Source organism: Netta rufina, assembly GCF_964035555.1.
Source record: "Netta rufina genome assembly, chromosome: 1".
In the NCBI taxonomy this organism is placed as follows: domain Eukaryota; kingdom Metazoa; phylum Chordata; class Aves; order Anseriformes; family Anatidae; genus Netta; species Netta rufina.
The window spans coordinates 126241776-126264461 of NC_140123.1; the positions used below are offsets into that span (position 1 = coordinate 126241776).

At 39.3% G+C, this 22686-nt stretch overlaps 1 protein-coding gene across 2 annotated transcripts in view; it reads right to left on the minus strand.

Moving 5' to 3' along the window:
* The window catches only part of TSPAN9 (tetraspanin 9), a 171795-nt gene that overhangs the window by 96810 nt on the left and 52299 nt on the right, over nucleotides 1-22686 (minus strand). Inside the window, exon 1 of one of the 2 annotated variants that reach the window (XM_084294414.1) lies at nucleotides 5939-5990. The exons of the other annotated variant lie outside the window; for it this stretch is intronic. The gene's annotated coding sequence lies outside the window, so the exon portion shown is untranslated. Of the gene's footprint in view, nucleotides 1-5938; nucleotides 5991-22686 lie in introns of those variants that run through there. 2 annotated transcript variants of the gene reach the window in all.

Genomic DNA, 22686 nt, shown 5'->3' on the forward strand with positions numbered 1-22686 from the left:
ACAAATTTATTCACTTTGCTTTTTAAAAGCAATTTCAGAACTACTTGCATAAAACTTCTCCATCAGAAATATGACTACAAGATAATGACTAAGTAGTCCACATCATACAGTGCAGCAGAGAAGGTTACTCACAAAACACCCTAGGAAAAAAAAAAAAAAAAAAAAAAGATAAATTACAGTGATCAAAGCGGGGCATTTCTGCATTTCTGTACATGTCTATGATGTGAATAACAACTGCTCCCTTGGAAGTTTGTAAGGACCACCAGTCTCAGAAAAAAACATGGGAGAAACTTGCAGGCCATGACCAGGTATCTACCTGAGACACTGGAACTTGCAGTATAAGTATCAGTCAAAGCACAAGGCAAATGCCTGAGCATGGTTTTAGAAGTCTGAAAAGGCTCTTCAGTTTGAAAAATCATTTACTGGTTGTGAAGTACTTTTAGAATTTACAAAACTGAGATCTCAGTCAAAAATAATATGAGAATGCACAAGTAGTCTAAAACATTTTTTTAATATTTACTCTTTGGTTTGTTATAAATTTTACACTTACATAAAATAGAAAGAAAGGAATTAGATCTTCAGGAAAAAAAAAAAAAAGTGCATTTGTGAAAACTAATGCATAAAAAAAAGCACTACAATTCTTCCTCGTGCTTTTTTTTCAATTTTTTATTAGTAGACCACCTTTCAAATTTCAGTTTTCAATTTTTCTATTTTTGCTTTCAAATACTACAAAAGATTTGCTTTTTCTAAAATTACTTGTAAAGCACCTTTCATTCAGAGCTAACCATGACCGGTCTACATCACCATTTATACTTTAGAATGCACAGCCAAAGAAATAAGTGTAGCCAATACCCACTTTCAAAATCCAAGTTTGAGTAACTAGCACTGGAGCAAAATGAACCAGCGTAGCTTCCCCTTCATTGGTGTACAAAGCAAACGCATGACTCTCCTACGGCTATGCTGCTAGGGAGACTCTACAAGCTTCAGTAACCTTCTGACACTTGAATCTAAGGCCCCAGAGCAGCTTTACAGATTAGATGCCACTTCCTCCTGCTAGAAACACTAACTCAGTGCTTATGTAGCTCAGTTAATAAATCACACAGAACTACTTATTTGCTGAAAAAATAACCAATGAAAAATCTGTACCCAGTTCCTCCAACTGTGTTTTGACTAGCCATAACACGTAACTTTCTCTGATCGAGACTTTATTGGCAGGTGTTGCTGCAAGGCCATTCAACGTTACAGTTGTCCCACTTGACATGGGACCTCAGCACAGGAAAGAGCATATTTGGCTTCACTGCAGCTCTCATCTCTGATGAGTAATTAGGGCATGAAAAACATTCAAAAGCTCGCTCTGCACTTCATTATTCTTCAATTACTGAATCAGAGAATTTTGATGCCAAAAAAAGCCTCCACATCAAAAATATAATCTCAGTCTCCAACACAAATGCCTGGGACAAAGAAAAAATATCAGCCTCTGACATCTGAATAGCTCAGTCCAGTTTCAGTGGTAAGAATTTAGGCCACTTTCAGATATAATGTACAAAAGTGAATGTCACAACTGGTGTAGCAGAAAGAATGGAAAGGAAGGTTATTAGTAACAACGCCCAGACAACATAGGCTGGGTCTCCTATTGATACCAACTTGCCTAGGTCTCTTCTGGGAACAGCACACCATTGTCCTCAGAACAAAGATCCCAACAACTTCATTTTTTATTTGTACTTTTCCTAAGCCTTTAGTTTTATCTCACCAGAACTTCGGTGCCAATTACACACAGCTACAGTGCTCCTGAACACTTTTGTTTGTTTCTACCCTCTTCAGCTGTTTCTACACAACTGCCTTGTGGAACCATGATGCAAAGCAGAACAAAAGCTGACCAAGTTTAGACACATATTTATAACCACGTATTTATAAAGACATAATACAGATACAAGTGTATTTAAGCAGCATATGAAGAAAAAAAATCTTACTTTTTCCTTTGTAAAAGATCCCAATTTATTTTACAAAACAGCCCCCTAGATGACCTTGCTCACACAGTGAAGGGGACAGGGACTATAGCAGGCAAGAACAGGAATAAATGTCAAAGGCTGAGTAAAAATTTCTTAAGCTTCTCTTATGATATCCCATGATTCCAGACTTGAAAATATGAAACATTAGGAGTTTTTGAAGAGGGGAAATGAAAACTCCAGTCACCATGATATGCAATCCATCATGTAGGCTAATGTAGTGGTACTGTAGCCATTTTAAACATGGGGAATTTGATGATCAAGTAGTTTGCTGAGGATAGATAGGAAATCACTGGCAAAGGATCGGACTGAATCTAGGCCTCACATAGTCCCAGGTTAGTACACTAACCGTTGCACCATTCTGGAATTAAATATTTTTAGAAATCATGAGCTTTAGTAATCTTGTTGCATGACTTCAGAAAAATGTGGAGCCTTGTAGAGAGATGCACAAACATATACGCTATCAAATGTTCCAGGAAAACAGCTGTTAAATTCACACTTTTATTTTGAATGATATTGACCAAAGCCTCAGTTATACACTCCTTCCTCAGGCAGGAAGATTAGGTACTACTACCTAGATTACAGTAGGTAGACAAAAGAGCTAGATTGCTCCGCATAAGCTGAAGGACTATAGCTTCCCAATCAGCAGTTCAAGTCACTGCTCCAAATCCTAGAAGACCATGAGAGGGAGACATGTAACAAGATTTGGAAAGAGTAGTTTGTGACTCTGGCATAAGAAGTCATATACAGATGAAAGCTCAGCTTAGAAAAAATACACAGTTCATTTTGGAATAATCTTAAAGAGAAGAGAGTGTTCAAATAATCATAGCTGAAATAAATATCACCTGAAAAACAAAAACATGGAGTTCTCTGGACTCCCATGCCCTTGGCTTCGCAACAAAGAGCTTATAAACTCCAGCAAGTCAAAATACCAGCCTTATCAGCAACACAGTAACTCTCCTTGCCTACCCAAGTCAAAGAGGTAAACTCTCTTTGAGTTGTCTAAACTAATACTTATCTTGTTTATATACCTGTAAGAACAGTTTATCCTTCTAACATGGTGTCCCCACTGGATGGACAATCAATAAAATAAGACCTTGTTATAAGACTTCCCACTGCATCAAATATTCTGTGGCACAGTCCATGATGTTTCCATTAAAAACCATGACAGTATGACATTCTGTCTCAAAACTGTACAAAGGAATTAGTTGTAGACCATGTCAGGGACCTTAACCCACCACGATCAGCTGCAGATGATAACATGACATGCTGATGCAGAGGAGACATGGGAGATGAGGGTCAAAGTGCAATGTGGGGTCCCAAAGCTAAGAAATTGTGATTATGTCACACCTTCATACCAGTTGTCCCTCAGACTGAGCAGAAAGAATGCCTGAGTTTTCAAAGTTACAGGAAAAACATAACTTTATTAAAAACAGAAATACAGCTACCTACATTTAAGCTTCTAAATCAAAATGTGTACTAGCACAAGGGTCTTCTAGAGTTTTGTCTTCACTTTATAAACATCATGAACTATGCTAAACTAAAGATTTAGTCCTCTAAAGACTATGTTAGTATGCAATTCACCATTGCTATTTTCACCTTTAAGAACTGAAACCTGGAAAGGCTATTTATTGCTTGTTTCTGAGAAGCCCTAGTAGTTTGAACTTTCTGGGGCTTTGCAGTGCATGTACCAAGATCAAGTCAACCCATACAACATAGAACCTACAATCCAGACAGAAAGCAAAACATTAATAGCTGACTTTGAATATAGCAACTATATTGGACATTTAAAGAAAGAGTCTCAAAACTACCTTACCAATACTTCCACTAGCAGGTGGGAGAACACAGAAGATTTGCGAGGCAAAAAAATAGCACACACCCAAGCAGATGAGCCTATTCTGCCAGGCAGCAGAGAGTACCAGATCTTTGAAACATTTTGATTATGCCCTTTAACCCCTTAATATAAGAATCTGTATCCCTTCTAATTATGGGGGTTTTAGCTCATCTTCTACTGGGGCAAATACATCATTCCATCTCCATTAACAGCTAATCCTTCTTGAATTCTGCTGAGACTTTAACCTCAATATCTTCCAGCATCGAGTTCCATAGGTAGGCATTATGTTAAAAAAAATCTTCCTATCATTTGCTGTCAGCCTTCCAGCTTAATTATTTGTCCCATTCTGGCATTTGCCCTTATCACACAATTCATTATTTTGTAATCCTCTGTTACACCCCATGTCATTTGTCCTACATTAATCAAAGCACGTATAATCTTTTCAGTGCCTCCTGTTATTGAAAGCTCTCTGACTCCCTAATAACTTCAGGCAGCCATCTTATGCTTTCTTGCTATTTGAGTTGTGTTTATACCATAATCTTGTCAGATCAGTTGATGACAAGATCTTTTTATTTTTAAAGGACAAAAGTTGACATTTAAATGCAAAGTTTAATTGATCAATTCTGTCTCTATCAACAACTTACCTTCATGAAAGGTGAAGTCATTTAGATTCAAAACACTTTTATTTTTCACTACTATTTTGCTTTTCTATTTCAGATTATAAATTTGGTCTCTGAGAAGTCCAACACCTCAGAGACAAACAAGAAAACCCTTATAATTTAAATTCTGTATTTTACCTGTAGGAAGAAAGGAGGTTCTCACTATAACAGCGATAGTTTAATACTTGATACTTATAAAATCATCAGAATGTCCATCTGCAAGTCAGGGACTCCTTGCAAAGAATCTAACATAAACTGAACCAAGCTTTGGCCAGCAATAGTGAAAATAAATGTGTGACATCAACTGATGCCTCCTCCCAGAACACCAAAAAGCATATGGAGATAAGTGTTTTTTATCATGCACACACAGAAAACAAAGATCAAGGTAGTAGAAAATTGTCAGCCACATGCTGCAAAGCAACAACATTATTTCCCTGACATCCCCATGGTATGAAACACCAGAAGTCAGATCTCCAAAATCATGCTTTAAAAAATATGCTCCCATCACCATCTCCACAGAAGGGAAATGAAAGGGGAGGGAAAGAAGAAGGGTTCTTCTTATGTATTATCTATTTTTTGCAGAAAGCACAAAATCCAAGCACTTCTCTTCCACTCACAATTTCAATGACAGTTTAGTTTTGTCATGATCCCAATTGCACTACAGATTAAAGAAAGCTATCAAATAGCAGAAGACTTTTGCCTATCATGAGAGATGATATCTCTTCTTACCCTTGGTCAGTGTAGGAGCACTTTGTTAATACAGGAACTTCTCTAACCCTGTCCAATGTGTAGATATTCCTTGAACAAAATCAGACTGTTATTCTTTATCCTCTATTCTAAAGAGACTGTCTTTCACCAGCAGCCTGCTGTTCTGAATTGGTAGACAGCTGGCATCTGGTATCAACATAACTATTAAACTTAAAGATGAACAAAACCCATAAAAAATAAAGGAAAGAAAACTCACACAAATGGTTCCACATAAAGAAATGAAAATGACATCATTCACTTTAAAAGGCAACACACATTTCCCAACCCTGCTCAACAGTGCCATGAAAGAACTTTTTTAGACATATTCCTTTCATAATTAAGTGAATTCCTTCATCATTAAAATATTCATATTTTGGCATTTCATAGAATCATAAACTATCCTGAGTTGGAAGGGACCCACAAGGATCCTTAAGTCCAACTCTTGGCACTACACAGGACCACACAAAAATCAGACCCTATGTCTGAGAGTGTTGTCCCAACACTTCTTGAACTCTGGCAGGTTTGGTGCTGTGACTATTTCCCTGGGGAACCAGTTCCAGTGCCCCTCTCAGTGAAGAACGTTTTCCTAATATCCATCTGCATCACACTTGTGATTCCATGAATGAGGATATTTAAAACCACTGCATCAGGGCTGGCAGAGCCCCAGATGTCTACAATTGTCAAAAACTTACATCATTATTTTAGGTTCCTTCTCCCATTAACTCATCAGCAGCCCCAGCCTCCACTTTAAGACATCCCTGAAAGTGACTGACTGACTGCCTAACTGGAGAGCAGTCACCTCAGAGATGTGTGAGTCATCAAAAGAGTGTTTACCAGCAGCACTTCCAAGCAAAACCTGATCCCAGGTTCAATGTTCAGGTCAAAGAGGCACAGGTCTACAGCTTTCATAAGGGAGTCAAAATGCCAGATGAATTACCTATCTGCTAAGGGCCCAGAGCCAGTAGTAACCTCAGAGCTAAAAGTTGTCAGCGGAATAGGCTGAGTTCAAGCCACAGTACAAAGTTCCCCTCTGCTGGGCCCTCAATGTGACCCAGAGCAGAAATGCCTGGAAACAAGAGTGCAATCTAGCCTCTACAGACATTAAATCCTTAGCCTGCTCCTTGCCCTCCCTGAGGTTTACCACCTGTAGTAACAAGCTACATTGCCTAACAATTCCTCTCACACTTCCTTTTGTCATTCAAGAGAAACATTATTGAAATCATGTGAAATGGTTTGTTTTTTTGAATAATTCAATATAATTTGCAAATATCTGAAGTGGCGTTAACAGCACCTTCCGAGTTATGGTCAAACTACTGGATAACAGTTTTATTTCACCCTGCAAGTTTGGGTTGGACTCTCCTATGGCTTCCAGAAAGCTTCTGCAAAAATATAGTCAGAGCGAAGTCCACAGACTCCTTCCTGACTCGAAGCCTTTTAGATTTATAGAAGTCATCTTATTTGAGCAACTGCATTTACCCTCACAATAAAGCTTCTTGCATGTTTTGTGGTAACACTATGGAAAATTGTCAACTTTGACATAAAAAATAGGATGCGCCTGTAATGTAACAGTCATGCAATTAATGTTTTTGCTTTGCCAGCAACAGTAAAGTCAGATTTAAATGCCAAGAGGAGAGAGATACTTTATCCGCTTTACTCATGTCACAAAAATGAGGCTACATGGTTCTCATCTATTCTGCATGAGATACAAGAAAGGGTGTAAAAATGAAACCAAGGTAAATCTCTTGCTGTAATCCAGCAGGTTTAGGTACAGCTGTTCATGAGCTTTACGATCAATGTCAACTCTTATTACAAGGATGTGAGGGTTTTAGGAAAGGGGAAAGGAGAAAGAGAAAAGGAGAAAGGGAAAAAAAAAAAGGGGAATAGGGACGAGGAAAAAGGGGAAATAACAGGGTACAATTTGACATGACCCTATCTGTCAAGACACAATCATGCAGCAGTTCAATTACCTGATTTACAGGATGAGTTATTTAACTTCTTACAGTACATTAATGATCCATTTTAAAGGCAGAACTATTACTGCTGAATATGATCTATAGTTTTATTTACAGTTGGTGAGAATGCCTTGTGCTAGCTGCAATACCAAGCATGCAAAGCCTAATATGAGGTGTAAAGAATGGATGCAAAGATGTTTGACTCCTTCCCAAAAGCCAAGCCCACATTCCCTTAAGTTTTGAGAATTTTATTTATACCATCAGTTTACCAAAGATGAGAAAACCAAAACACCCCTTATCAGCAGCCTGCAACTAACAACATTGCAAAAGTTCATCACAGTGACATCGAAAAGACAAAAAAAAAAAAAAAAAAAAAAAAAGTATACTGGTAAGTATACTGGTAAGTATACTGGTATACTGTGGAAGGGAAAACTACTTGTGCAATTCATCCTACTCTGATCTACCTAAGTGAGCATACTATGTTAATTCAGCACAGGCAGGTTTATTTATTTATTTACAAATAAATTGGGATATAGGCATGACACTTAATAGAATCATAGAATCATTAAGGTTGGAAAAGACCTCCAAGATCACCCGGTCCAACCATCCCCCTACCACCAATATCACCCACTAAACCATGTCCCTAAGCACCACCTCCAACCTTTCCTTAAACACCCCCAGGGATGGTGACTCCACCACCTCCCTAGGCAACCCGTTTCAATGCCTGACTGCTCTTTCTGAGAACAACTGTCACCTAATTTCCAATCTAAACCTCCCCTGGTGCAACTTGAGGCCATTCCCTCTTCTCCTATTACTAGTTACCTGTGAGAAGAGGCTGACCCCCAGCTCCCCACACCTTCCTTTCAGGTAGCTGTAGAGAGCAATGTGGTCTCCCTTGAGCCTCCTCTTCCCCAGACTAAACAACCCCAGCTCCCTTGGCCACTCCTCACAGGACTTGTATTCCAGGCCCTTCACCAGCTTCATAGCCCTTCTCTGGACACGCTCCAGGGCCTCGATGTTCTTCTTGTAGTGAGGGGCCCAAACCTGAACACAGTACTTGAGCTGCGGCCTCACCAGAGCAGAGTACAGGTGGACGATCACTTCCCTGGTCCTGCTGGCTATACTATTCCTGATACAGGCCAGGATGCCATTGGCCTTCTTGGCCTCCTGGGCACACTGCTGGCTTATGTTAAGGTGAGCATCTACCAGCACCCCCAGATCCCTTTCCTTTGCACAGCTTTCCAGCCACTCTGCCCCAAGCCTGTAGCATTGCATGGGGTTGTTATGACCAAAATGTAGGACCTGGCACTTAGCCATGTTAAACATTATCCCACTGGCCTCTGCCCATCGATCCAACCTGTCCAGGTCCCTCTGCATATGCTCTGCACATTGGTTCACAGGAATCTATCAAATAAATGGCTGTAAATGCTTATGTGTGTAAGTAGTGTGTATCAGCACAGATCTTTAAAGAACATGAATTATAATAAAAGCTTCCAAACTGTAATACCAGATAAGGGTAGACAGTGCTAAGTTTGGTACAAGTATGCCTTTCAGGACCCAAATTTCATGCTCATAATGTCAATATGTATATAACCTTTCTCTCTTCTCTCCTCAGTGTCCAAGTCTAGCTAGTTTTCTAGGTTACTTTCAAGCCTAACCTGATTTACTGGAAAGACTTTCCAGACCTCTTCCCTTCAGAGGAACAAGTTAATAGTAATCTGTAATAGTAAATCTGCAATGATGTAATCCACATGATAATGTTATGCTTGCTTTTGTTGTTTTAACCCTCTAATCTCAATGTCTATAAAACAGATCTATGTAGGTTTGGACATGAATGTTAACATAAGAGATGCTTTGCTCCCTGAATTTAATCCAGACTGTGGGATCCTTCTGTGCTATTTTTCTCATATTCTCAGGTCCTTTTCCTGCCAAGCATCTGGCCAGAAGAAACATAAAATTATTGTTGACCACCCAGACATTTTTCATACGAGTTTTAAGAACTCATCATTCTATCTCATTTCTGAAATCCACCTATTATAAATTGCCCATATCTTGATCTTCTCCTCTCCCACCTCCTTCTGTGCCATTGATTTATTATAGGACACTTTTATAGTACTTAGTGTTTCTATTCCAATAGCATGGAAACTACCATATTAGATATTTATCAGTAAGGAGTCTACTCCCTCCTACTGAAATCTCAGCAAGATAATTTGGCAGATACAATTAGGGAAAGATTCTCTATATCTATCTCTTTTTTGAAGAAATATTATACTCAAATACATAGCTTTAAACATGATTCTAACCAAAACCTGATTGTATAAATTGCACTCTGAGAACTCAAGTGTCTTGTATTCCAAGAACAGCTAAATCAAGTCAGATCAGTTCCCTATATATAAATATTTTTTCTTTTAAATCAACTTGAATGCTTTCTACCCTGTACACAGAAAAGAAAGATTCAGAAATTGTAACTATAATTGTAATCTGGCCTAAATCTAAAATAAAAACCTTCTCGCTCCCTGACAGATGTACCACTGAAGCTCTGAAGTTTAAAAGAAAACAAAAAACAGTATAAGTTTAATCAATAGATTGGTATCTATGGATCTATGGACATACGAAGAGAACAGAAATGATGCATTGGAAGGTGTAATTTCTTTTTCTGCACAGAATACTTTTCCAAACAGAATGATGCTTTGCACCTGTCATCTAATTCAATGCCAGTTTTTTGTATTATGCTGTAAAAAAGACTAAGAAAGTATCTCGATCATTTCAAAATATATATATATATTTATTCCAGTTCAGTGCCTCCCAAAGAGTATCTATTGCAATTTTGCAATAGAGCTTTTAGCTTCATTTTTACTGATTTCTCAGTTTTGTCCCTACCTAATACATCTGCTGTACAGTACAGATGTAATACTTCTCTACATAGAGAGTCTATATGGCTCTCTCAAATATCAATGATCTCTGAGTCTGGAAGATTATGTCAAAGCTGTGGGTGGATGGGTGTGTAGGAGGAAGGGTTTAATGAATTCTTCACTATGAATCGCTCTTTAATTAATTGTTCATAGGCACCAAAGCCTTCTAAATGTCTATCACAGAACTATCTTCATACATTTTCAACTATCTTCATATTTAACATCCAGTTATTTTTTCTTTTAATATAAAGAAGAAATACTTAAAATTCAAAGAAGCCAAAACAGATTGCTCCATAGTCTCCTGTACTCTCAAGCATTGGAAAAAAACAACAACAACAACAACAAAAAAAAAACAGCCAACCGAAAAAAAAAAAAAAAAAAAAAAACAACAAAGAAGAAAAAAAACAGGGCATGGTGCACTACTACACTATTACTGCAAAGTTCTGTCAACCAGACATTCTCCCACAGACTAGTCACTGGCGGATATTACATACATTCTGTAAACCACATTTTGAAAGTAACCAAGGACCATTCAAAAAGAAAAGCCAGATATACGTTATCGACACACACATCTCAATACTGAGAAATGTTAAACTCTTGACCTCTATTCTAGAAGAGGATAGATGCATGCTTAGGGGAGAATGCCAAAGGAAGATGCCCTCAAGAGGTGATATACATTATTTTGAAACAAAACTTTCAGATCACAGGACGTTAATATTAGGGCTTTAGGTAGGCACTAAGGTCATGATCAGATGTTCTGCATAATACCTAAAATATTTTCACTTTCCAAAAGGATAATCAGTGTCTTCCAATAAGCAGTTATAGAAAATGACATTACTTTGTTCACAAGGATGCAAGGTGACAAGACAAGCAAGAGAAACAAGTTGCTTCAGGGGAAAATTTGTTCTGGATATAAGGAAAAAATAATCTTCAATGTTAGAACAATTAACCATTGGAACAGATTGTGTGGACAAATGGTGGAATCTCCCTTACTGGAAATATTCAAGACTGCTTGTCAGGGCCCTTGGATAACCTAAACTAAGGCTCTGCTTTCAACAGAAGGTTGGACTACACAGTCTCCAGTTTGTCCCTTCAACCCAAATTTTCTATGACTTTAACATTTTGCCCTAATATTAAAAACTTGAGTTAGTCCCTGTGTGATTCCCTACCACAGGTAATCTCCCCAGGATGTAAAAGACTGAGACTGAATTTCATGGTTCAGAGCTTTTTAAGGACAGAGTAGTATTCACTGACTTACAATGTAAATAAAATCAGATGCACTGAAAAACTGGCAAACTGAAATTACTATCATTCTGATGAGGAGAAACATCTTATAAGTATCTAGATTTGACAAATTAGTAACATCCTTATCCTATCAACTGGGTATTTGCAGAGCATAATTCCTCTCCAATTTGTGTGAATTAATTTGGTAATTATCCTTTCTAATCTGGTAACTATCATGTTGTTGAAATCTACATTTAACAGAAGATATGACACAACAGATCCCAGTCCTTCCTATCACCACATTCTGCATGTTTTCCACCCCACTAGAGTGTGAAGCCCCTACAAGAGTTTATTTGATAGAATCCAGAAACTTCCCCAAAGAGAGTAATGTAACATCTGCAAAAACAGAGATTAGTAATTATTTAAAGCTTCAGTCATGGAAATATAACTGCCCTTAGAGATGTACCAGCTGCACAGATGAAGTGCTGTTTTATTGTCCTCAATTATAATTTTCTGAAAAACTCCAAATAAAAGTTATTTTTACAGAAGAAACCTTGATGTTTGAGCACAGAGATGCTGAAATTTCTTTCAGTGTTGCCACTATGTCATGACAGTGGAAAGCTATTTAAAGACTTTGATTTGAGAAGCCGATACAGTTTTAGGTTCACCCAACTCCTTAAATGGGTATTACCAACATAAACAAATGCCAGTTTTTGCAAACAGCCTTGAAAGTTTCTTCAGATATGCCTTCTATTCCAAACCCCCCCTGTAGCTGTAGCTTTCCTATCATACTGTTCTCTTCTTGCAAGCATTTTTCTTTCTTGGAAAAATTCTTTCTTTTCTTTCTGCCTTGGATGGCATTGGGGTCCATCAGTGCTAGTCCATCAGCTGGGACTGCACCTCCAATTCTAGTTTATTCTGGTGACCTCAGAATAAAAATAAATAAATAAATAAATACATAGATAGAAATAAAAACATAAATTAAAAAAAAAAAAAAAGAAAAAGCAAGCAAACACAAAACCTATGCCTTTCTTACAAAGTATGCAGCAGGGCATTAGCGACAGATTCTAACCACTGTGTCTTGCTTGACTTATTTTCACTCTGGCTAGGGAAATAAGATTTATGCAACAGGACTATCTATCATGAACTTTCAGGAATTTTTAAATGTTTTAACATCTTTAATTAAATCTGAAAGAAGGGAGAAAGCAGAATGTAATAGAATTCCTGGAAACCCAACACAACACACAGCACCATGTGTCTGGCATATCATCAGCAGCAAGGCAGAATAGCCTGCAAGGCTCATCCAGAGTCTGCACAACAAAGGAGCATGCACGTGACTCCAGACTAGTACCCTATACACTGTGCCATTAGCCTGAAGAGCTGAATTAGAAGTAAATAGGGGATGTCAAGATGGCTGGAGAGCTTAAGTCTGGGTGGCTGGAAGGTGAGGAAGAAAGGGATAAGACTGTAATGACGTCAACCGTAAGTCTAAAATCAGGACTTGTTCATTCTGCTTCATCAGAATTTTGAAAGGTACAAGACAAAATTGCAGTTGTGCAGTCACACTCTGAACTGACAGTGTGTGTAGTATTCTTATGTAGAGAATAACAGAATACCATTAGCCCTCTTAGCAGCAAGGGCACATTGCTGAATGGAATCATAACACGGAGCAGGAGCTAAAAGAAATGGGAGGCCTTATGTGAGAGTCAGACCTCTGAAGCTGAAGCAGCGTGTGTCACTAGTGACAGCAGAGGGAGTTTGATTGAAGTTATCAGCTGAGCAGCTGTCAACATGAATGCAATAATCAAATCAGTGTAGCTAGGAGATTAGGCAGAAGATCACTTTAAAGGCTGTCCTCATGTAATCATTGAAAAAAGATTCCAAAATAGTCAAACATTTCAGATGTTTCATGAAGGGCTCTTGCAGTTCTCAGGCAATGCTCAAATAGACCAGTACCAACAACATTCCAACATTCACAGTCCTTCTTTTTTTTAATGGTGGTTTGTTGCCATAGTTTTTAAGCACAACAGTCATTATCTACAATAGGCATAAAACAAGTAAGAAATCTAAACAACATAGACCACCCTAATGCCACTGAAGGCCTGAGAAAAATGTTTTGAAGTCATCCAGAACACGAGATAAATGCTAAGAAGAAACTGAAGACGAAAATACTAGTAACAGTTTGAGCTATTAAGTTTATGAAGAAAAACAATCGTATTAATATCCAGCCATGTAAACTTACTTCTCTATTTCAACTAGACGATAAGCCTTCAAGAACATACCACAGATTTGCAACTAGGATCCAGTACTCATGCAATACATTCATACAAGCATCTCTCCATAGACTTTTGTTCTGATCGAAACTTACCTCCCTGAAAACCCTGTGATTGCTAATTTAACCAGAACATTAGCCCCAAAATTTCTCCTCCAAGTGTAAAAATCACTCTTACCTAAATTATAACTTACTCCCTGACCACCTCCCCTCCCTGCCCCCCCCCCCCAAAAAAAAAAGGCTATGTATTGTTCTGATCCTTAACTATCTCTAAATAAATAAGACATTTTGAGTTAAATGAGCTTTTCAGATTAGGAATGTAAGGTTTGCTTACTATCACATATCTCCCCCCCCCCCCCCCATTCAGATAGTGCAGTGAGATCAAATGTACAGGTTACATCCTTTCATGGAAACAAGAATAATTCACAGAGTTCATTATCAGCTCTCAGCTTGCATCTAGCATGGTAGAACTGAATCACGTTGCATCCTAGAGAGCTAAGGAAAGTTGTGAATAGTGATAAAGAATTTGAGGGGTACCATAACAGTTATACTAAACTTTAAGCCAGGGATCCTCATCTGCTTTGGTTTACAGCTCTTAAGTTTAGCCCATCAAAGTAGTTTCTAAGCCAAGGCTGAAATACCAAAAATAATCAATTAAACTGGTATTGTCCAAACATATTCATAGCAGGTGCACACGATTCATACTGAAAAAAAAAAAAAAAACGAGCCTTGCATCTGGTACTTCTACATTACTCTTACACCATTGCTCATAAAAGTGAAGTTGAAGTAACAACGGCAAAAAAAAAAAAGTTATCTAGTCCCTTGTTAGTTATGTGGAGTCAGAGGACTGCAGAGATCAAATAGAGCTTTCTGAAAAAAGCACAATGCATCATACAAAATACACATGCCAAGAACACTACTTTAGAAGTGGAGTTCAGAAGACCTATCACCAAAACAGTCAGTTGTGTATCCTTTTTCTAGCATACCTTCCATAATAAAGTATGATATTAAGCCCCATAGTCTCCGAACTGTGTAGAAAAGTTCTTCTAGTCTATGATCTGAACAGTTCTGGGTGCAACCATTTTCCATCAGTCATTCTCAAGTCCATCTCATTCTAAGCAACACAGGCACTTCCAAACAACAAATTTTACCAACAGTTCATCTTTGTACCTCCAAAATGCTTGTAGAGGGTATACTAACTCATGCAGATTGGATTAATTTTATTTAATTTAATTTTATTTTATTTTATTTTATTTTATTAATTTTATTTAATCTATTTCTAAGAACAGTATACTCTATTGTCCTAGCCCAATGGCATAGGAAACTATTTTAAAATGGCCCTGCCCAGTGGCATTAGCAAGACCAAGTCCGCTGCTCAGAAAGGGTTCTAGGAGACTAGCTACCATTTTCAGCACCACGAATTTGTATGCCTCTTCTGAACACCCCTCTCCTCGCTTCTCTTTAGCATATGTGCTCCTTATTTAACAGTTCTACAAATTAAATTTAATTTTATTTTCTCCTTATGTATCTAACTTCATTGCCTCCCTTTGTGTTATTTTCTGCTCTGAGGCTCATAATTCCCACTTCATCTTCAAAGCTTGTTAAGAGTACTTTCCTCTAATTCTGCTACATCATTAATGATGTTACATAACACCCAACACATATAACTGATGCACTGCTGTTGATATAACAAAATCACAACCCATATAACTAATGCATTGCTGTTGATAATGAATTTTTAATATCTTTCACCAAATTTTCAGTCCACCTGATACTCTTCCTACCTAAACCAATTTCAATTAATCTTTGTGTTAGAAAACTAACATATATACCTACTTCTCTCTTCACTCCTTAAAACAATTAATTTTATAATCCTGTCAAAAAAACAATCATATTGCCTGGTCAGATTTATTTTATGTTATTTTTATGTTACTGCTTACAATTCTTTCACCCTGCAGACTTATTTTGCATCCCTTTTAATATCAGGTCCATGATTTTACTAGCAATTATACTTTTAGAACAGTAATTCATAAGAAAACCTTGCCTTCCTTTCAGAGGTGAACACTACACTTGCTACTTTTCATTCACACTGACACTTCATTTTAGCTACCATCTCATAAAAGCAATAGTCATGCAATAGCAGCACTAAAAAGGCTTGCTAAAACTAAACTGAAAAGTTTGTGGTGGAGTTGAGAAAAAAAAAAATCTTGTTTCTCATATCTGCCCTAATCACTAATATTAAAAGAAATTTTAAGTCAAGCTTTTTCTACAAGAAAACGGTTAGTAATACTACTTAGACTCACAGAATACCTCAGGTTGGAGGGGACCTTGAGAGATCACCTTTTCCAACCCTATGCTCAAAGCAGGACTAACTTCAAAGCTGTATCATGTTACTTAAGACCTTGTCCAACTGCATTTGGAATATTTCCAAGGCTGGTGATTCTACTGCTTCTTACTATAATCTCTTCCCACAGCAGCATTCTCAGGCAAGAATTTTTCCTTTGTCTCCATTTGGGACTTTGCAACACACTGTGACCACTGCCTCTTGTCTTTTCTGTGCATCTCTGAGAAGAACCTGTGTGTCTTCTCTACGGTGTCCTCTAGGCAGATAAAGATTATGTAAATTAGCCTTTTTTTCAGGAATGGAATCCAGCTACCTAGGACTTCTAACTATCATGTTCTCCTTAAAAATTTCCTTGTGACCCTTAACTGGATTTGCTTGTCAGCATCTCTCTAGCTCTCTTGTACTGGGAGATGTAACACTGGATGTAACATTCCAGATGTGCCCTCAAGAACTGAGCAGTAGGAAACAGAAATAATCACTTGCCTTGAATTTCTGGCTACATATTTGTCATTAAAGTGTAGTATGAATTTATCCTTAATTGCTGCAAAGACATTTATTTACCCTGGTCATCAAGAGCACACTGGCATACTTTATACCCTTTTCACTCCTTTTCCATGTCCTCTCACCAGGGAACAAGGATGGGCACCTCAAAGTTCAACAAGGGGAAGTGCAAAGTCCTGTACCTGGGGAGGAACAATTCCAGGCACGAATACATGCTAGAGGCCACCCAGCTGGACAGCACTTTTGCAGGAAAGGACCAAGGAGTACTAGTGGACACCAAGTTGAACATAAGTCAGCAATGTGCCCTTGCAGTAAACAAGGCTAACAGCATCCTGGGCTGCATTAGGCAAAGTATTGCCAGCAGGTCAAGTGAAGTGATTCTTCTCCTCTACTCAGAATTGGTGAGGCTACACCTGGAGTATTTTGACCAGTTCTGGGCCCCCCAGTACAAGAGAGACCTAGACATACCGGAAGGAGTTCAAATGAGGGCCACCAAGAGGGGACTGGAGCAGCTCTCCTGTGAGGAGAGGTAGAGGGAGCTGGGACTGTTCATCCTGGAGAAGAGAAGCCTAAGAGCGGATCTCATCAATGTGTGTAAATACCTGATGGAAGGGTGCAATGAAGATGGAGCCATGCTCTTTCCAGTGGTGCCCAGTGCCAAGTCAAGAGAGAATGAGCACAAACTGGAACACAGGAGGTTCCATCTAAACATCAGGGAACACTTCCTTACTGTGCAGGTGACAGAGCACTAGCACAGGCTGCCCAGAGAGGTTGTGGAGTCTCCCTCCTCCAAGATCTTTAAAAGCCACCTGGACATGCTGCTGGGCACTGTGCTCTATGTGTTCCTGCTTGAGCAGTGGGGTTGGACCAGATGGCTTCCAGAGGTCCTTCTCAACCTCAACGACTCTGTGACTTCTAATCACTCTGAAAATTCAGATTTTTAACTGATACATTCAGCAAAAGCTGATGTTAACACACCAAATCATGATATTTGCACTAGATCTGTTTAAACCTCTGCATGCTTTTAACCAGTTTCCCTTGGTCAATAAGCAGCAACAGAACAGAGGGAAAAGAAGAAGAAAAAGCGAGAGAGTAGGGTACAAACACTGTTGCTATGCCTGAGGGAAAGCAGCAGAGAAAAGAAGAAAGGGCAATAGCAGGCAAGATCAAGGAGTTGTACCACTTCAGTCAGTTCAAAAGATTTAGATTTTAGTAAGTCAGAAAGGGGTATGTAAATACATGCAAAAATGAAGACCTTCTCATATGTATGCATAAAGCCTAGTAAGATAAAACCCTACATTGCCTGAGCTTTTAAACACTGTGTTACTATTTATATTTCATTGGGAGAGAGATTTCTCAGTAATGGCCATACTGCAAGCAAAATGGAGAGTGGAGAAGACGGTCTGTTTTTTCACATGCACACACTATCACAAACCAAGAAAAAGTGAGGCTAAATTATGTCAAGGATTTTAAGGGGCATGTATTAGTTAACTACAGGTTTGCATGCACTGAAAGATAGAACAGAAAATTTACGCAGTGAAAGCATGAAGAACAAGAGAGAAGAAAGGTAGGACCAAGGCAGATAACAGGAGGTCAGACAAAGTGCCAAAAATAGTTAAGAACAAACAGCACAGTACATGTCACATCAAATCTATAAAAATTAACAATTGAACTGGTAGCAGTAATGATTTAAGCAGTGGAACTACAGACAGAAAAGGTTTAAAGCACAAGCTTGGCAGCAGCTAATAAAACAGATGAACAGCAGACCTCACGGAGCACAAGAAAAGCAGTTTGGGGGACATTTCAAAAATCATGCTTTTTTGGTACACAGCACAAGCCAATGACTCCCGTAGCAACAGAAAATAATAAATAAAAGAGCAGTGTTGGCCTCCAGGCCATAAAGAGAGGAAGGAAGCATGCATTGAACAATAGCTTTTGTTCTGAATTTCAGTTCACAGATTGGTGTTAGGATGCATACATCAGTCCCTACTTTCCTATCTGCATTAGTACCAATGGCCTGACAGACCCAGAATAGTCCTCTTTTTGTTTAGGAGTAACAAAGACTAATTTTACTCTCGGGACATTTATAGCAGTCATGTATTGGCCTAATTTATCAGGGATGTTGAAAAAGGAAAACAAACAGTAAGGAAACAGAATGACTTCAAAAAAAAAAAAAGTTTATTTGCAAATATCTGAGGGCTGTTACGAGGCAAAGGCCTGTCTGCTACACAAGCCATGAGTATAACGAAGTTTCCTCTCACAGGAGGCCATCTGTTTAGGAAAGTTGTTTGGGGAACCAGGCAGAATACAAAGTTTTAGCTCCAGAAGAAACAGAAATACATGGTCTGACTACTGAGAGGGGAGCTCTTTGAGATCAAAAAGTAAATAGAGTGGTATCAAGCCTTGTAACTACCTCTCAAAAAATTACAGCGTAATGAAAGTCTCTCTTCTTCCCTTCAGGCCTGCATCTTGGGTATAGAGAAACTTTCTCAAGAGGTCCATCGACTTAAAGAGAAGGTATCTTCTTCCTCACCTGTACAAACCAGTATCTAAGTGATCAGGAACAAGCATCCCTCTGCTCAAGAAAGGGGATATAGTGGATACACACCACATGCCACCCTGTGGTTTGACCTGCCTGACCATGGAAAGGACATGCAAAAATGGGATGGAAAATCTACCTTGACCCTAGAAGCACTGGTACATGAGTTGCAAGGAAAAGCAATCACAACACGGGGTGCTTAGAAAGTTGCTGCTCCAGTTTCCAGCAGGCAGAGCCCCAGGCAGAGTAAGGAGCACTGACCAGAACTAGAAGGACCCTGCCTCTAGCCAGTGGGAGGAAAGGGACAACTCTGTTAATTGGACTGTATAGATCCAATGGCTAGGAACATCACACAGAAGCATAAAGTTCTAGTGAACACTGGTGCAGATTGTATTGCAATGCCATCAAGCTACAAAGAGGCAAAACCCATTTATATTTCTGGATCCCAACAGTTAACTGTATTGGAGGTTGAGGTGAGTCTAATTGGGAATGAGTGTCAAAAGCACCCCATTGTGATTGACCCTGAAGCTCTCTGCATCTTTGGCATAGACTACCTCAGGAGAGGGTACTTCAAAGATACTTTGGTACTTCAAAGTACCAAAAAGGAAGGTACTGGTGGGCTTTGAACAAAGCCTTTGAACAAATTCAGTGGGAGATAGTTCATGCACTACCCCTTGGGCCATCTGAGCAGCACAAGATGTAAAAAAACATGCTTTACACCACACCTGGGGAGAATGGCCCCACCTGGAGCCTCTGGCAGAAAGAGCTAGGGGACACTCAAGGTCAGCCCCTGGAGTTTTACAGTTGGGAATGCAGAGGATCCAAAGCCCGCTACACTCCAACTGAAAAGGAGATGTTGCAGTGTGTGAAGGGGTTTGAGCTGCTTCAGAAGTGTTTGATACTGAAACACAGCTCCTCCTGGCATCCTGACTAATGGTGCTGGGCTGGGTGTTCAAAGGGAGGGTCCCCTCTACACATCATGCAACTGATGTTACATGGAGTAAGTGGGTTGCACAGCAGGCTCAAATAGGAAACCCCAGCCACCCAGGAATCTTGGAAGTGATTATGGACTGTCCAGAAGGCAAAGATTTTTGAATATTACCAGAGGAGGAGGAGGTGACATGTGCTGAAGAAGCACCAATGCATTATAATATACCAGAAAATGAGAATATGCGTTCTTCACCAATGGGTCCTGTTGTATCAAGAGAAAGCACTAGGAGTGGAAAACTGCTGTATGGAGCACTATAAAACAATTTGCAGAAACTGATGAAGGAGAAGGCGAACCAAGCCAATTTGCAGAAGTGAAGGCCATCCAGTTGGCTTTAGATACTGCTGAATGGGAAAAGTGGCCAGTGCTCTAACTCTAGACTAACTCATGGGTGGTAGCAAATGCCCTGGGGGTGGTGGTTACAGCAATGGAAGCAGAGCGACTGGCAGCACAGAGGCAAACCCATCTGGGGTGCCACACTGGGGCAAGATATTGCTGTCTGGGGAGAGAACCTGGCTGTAAAATTACATTATGTAGATGCTCACACACCCAAGAGTCGGGCCACTGAAGAACATCAAAACAACCAGCAGGTGAATCAGGCTGCTAAGATTGAAGTGGCTCAGGTGGATCTGGACTGGCAACATAAAAGTTATTTTTTTATAGCTCAATGGGACCTTGAGACCTAAGGCCATCAAGGCAAAGATGCTCACAATCAGGGGGTGGGCCTGACCATGGACACTACTGCACACGTTATTCGTGATTGTGAAACATGTGCTGCAATCAAGCAAGCCAAGCAGTTAAAGCCTCTCTGGTACAGAAGACAATTGCTGAAATATAAATATGGGGAAGCCTGGCAGATTGATTATATCACACTCCCTCAAACACGCAGTGGCAAGCGTCATGTACTTACAGTAGTGGAAGCAATCACCGCATGGTTGGAAACATAGCCTGTGCCACACGACACCACCTGGAACACTATCCTGGGCCTTGAAAAGCAAGTCCTATGGAGACATGGCACCCCAGAAAGAACTAAGTCAGGCAATGGGACTCATTTCCAAAACAACCTCACAGACACTTGGGCCAAAGAGCATGGTATTGAGTGTGTATTTCACATCCCCTATCATGCACCAGCCTCTGGAAAAATCAATCACTACAATGGCCTGTTAAAATACTACACTGAAGGCAGGTAAACAGCTGGGTATGATCCCACTAAAAAGTTACATCACCATGCATCCACATAAGGCAATTGAACAAAAGTCATGCAGATTACCCTAAACCCATTAGTGACCTAACTTGCACAGAATCGGACTCAAGGAAAAGGGCTCAAGAATTCATGTAGTATGAATTCTGTCCAAAAGCAGTATCAACAGATAGAGACAGCTGCTCAGCAGGAATCTGCATATCAGTTCCAACCCTGACAGATGTTGCATGCCACATTTACAGCTGGGAAACAGGAGAGATGCCGTGTAAATACTCCCCAGCAGACCAGCAGAAGTAATACACTATTTCTCACAGCACCGTGAATAGTATTTTATGTCTGCCAAGCCTCACAAAAATTACAGAAAAATCTACTTACTATCCAGGGCTGTACTCTCCATCTGAGTAGCTTGCAAAATACATATTCTAAAAGCCTCCAAGGCTGGAAATTCTGCACCTTCTTCAGTCAATCAGGTAGATGTCTGTCCTTTCCTCAGTGTTAAGAACACTTACCATGAGCCTCCTTTGCTTCTTACTTCTTGTCAGTGCTTAACTTCTGCAACCTCAGTAGTGCTTTTTGTTTCCTCATTAGTATATAAAACCAGCGTAGTGGATTCCTATTACTGGTTTTATTTTTTTATTGGTTCTAATACCATGTTAAGTGAAAACAATATTGTGTTTCTACAGAGTCTGTTTGTAGCCTGTCTCTTCCCTACAGTCTGTCCTGCAACACAAGCAGTTATTTTCTCTGCACCAAGACAAAATGATCATGGCAACATAAATCCAAAGGAATTCATTCCCTTGGGACTTTCCTGCCTCAGCATCTGTGCTGACACTGCAAAGAGGGAGTAAGCAGCAAAACTGCTTTTCTGTACCAGATACACCTACCCACTAAAGACTGGACAGAAGCTCATTTCTCACCGCTTCACAGAAAACTATCTGTTGGCAACCGATTTCACACCTTACCAACCTGGGCTGGGTGTAAACCAGTAATACAGATATACAGAGACTATTACAGATCATTACATACATGTAGTCTGTCTTCCTTGACTTTTTTTCCTTTAAAAAAGTAGAAGGATGGATTTAAGGGAAAAGGCCAAAAGCAGCACAGCTAGCAAGACAGAGCAAGCTGCAACGCTCTACTACTTGAAAGGTTTAAGAGCAATTCAGAGAACTATCTTCAAAATTCCATATATAGAAACTCATCGTGTGCAGAAGTGACCCACAAAGGCTCTTTCATTCATTAAGATTTATGGTTACTCTTAGTCAGCATTATTTCTCCATCTATTTTAGCACAAGTGCTTCTTACTTCAATACATAGACACTACAACCACTTAGGAAATAAATGGATTAAGTTTTAAACAAAATGAATGCATCACAATATATATTAAAATGGAAGGTCTTCTTATACCTTAGGGCCTTACCTAAATGTTCATCAGCCTTCTCACATCAGCAAAGCATATTTTAGAAAGCAGCAAACAGTCCATGATGGAGATACCACCCATCAGGTA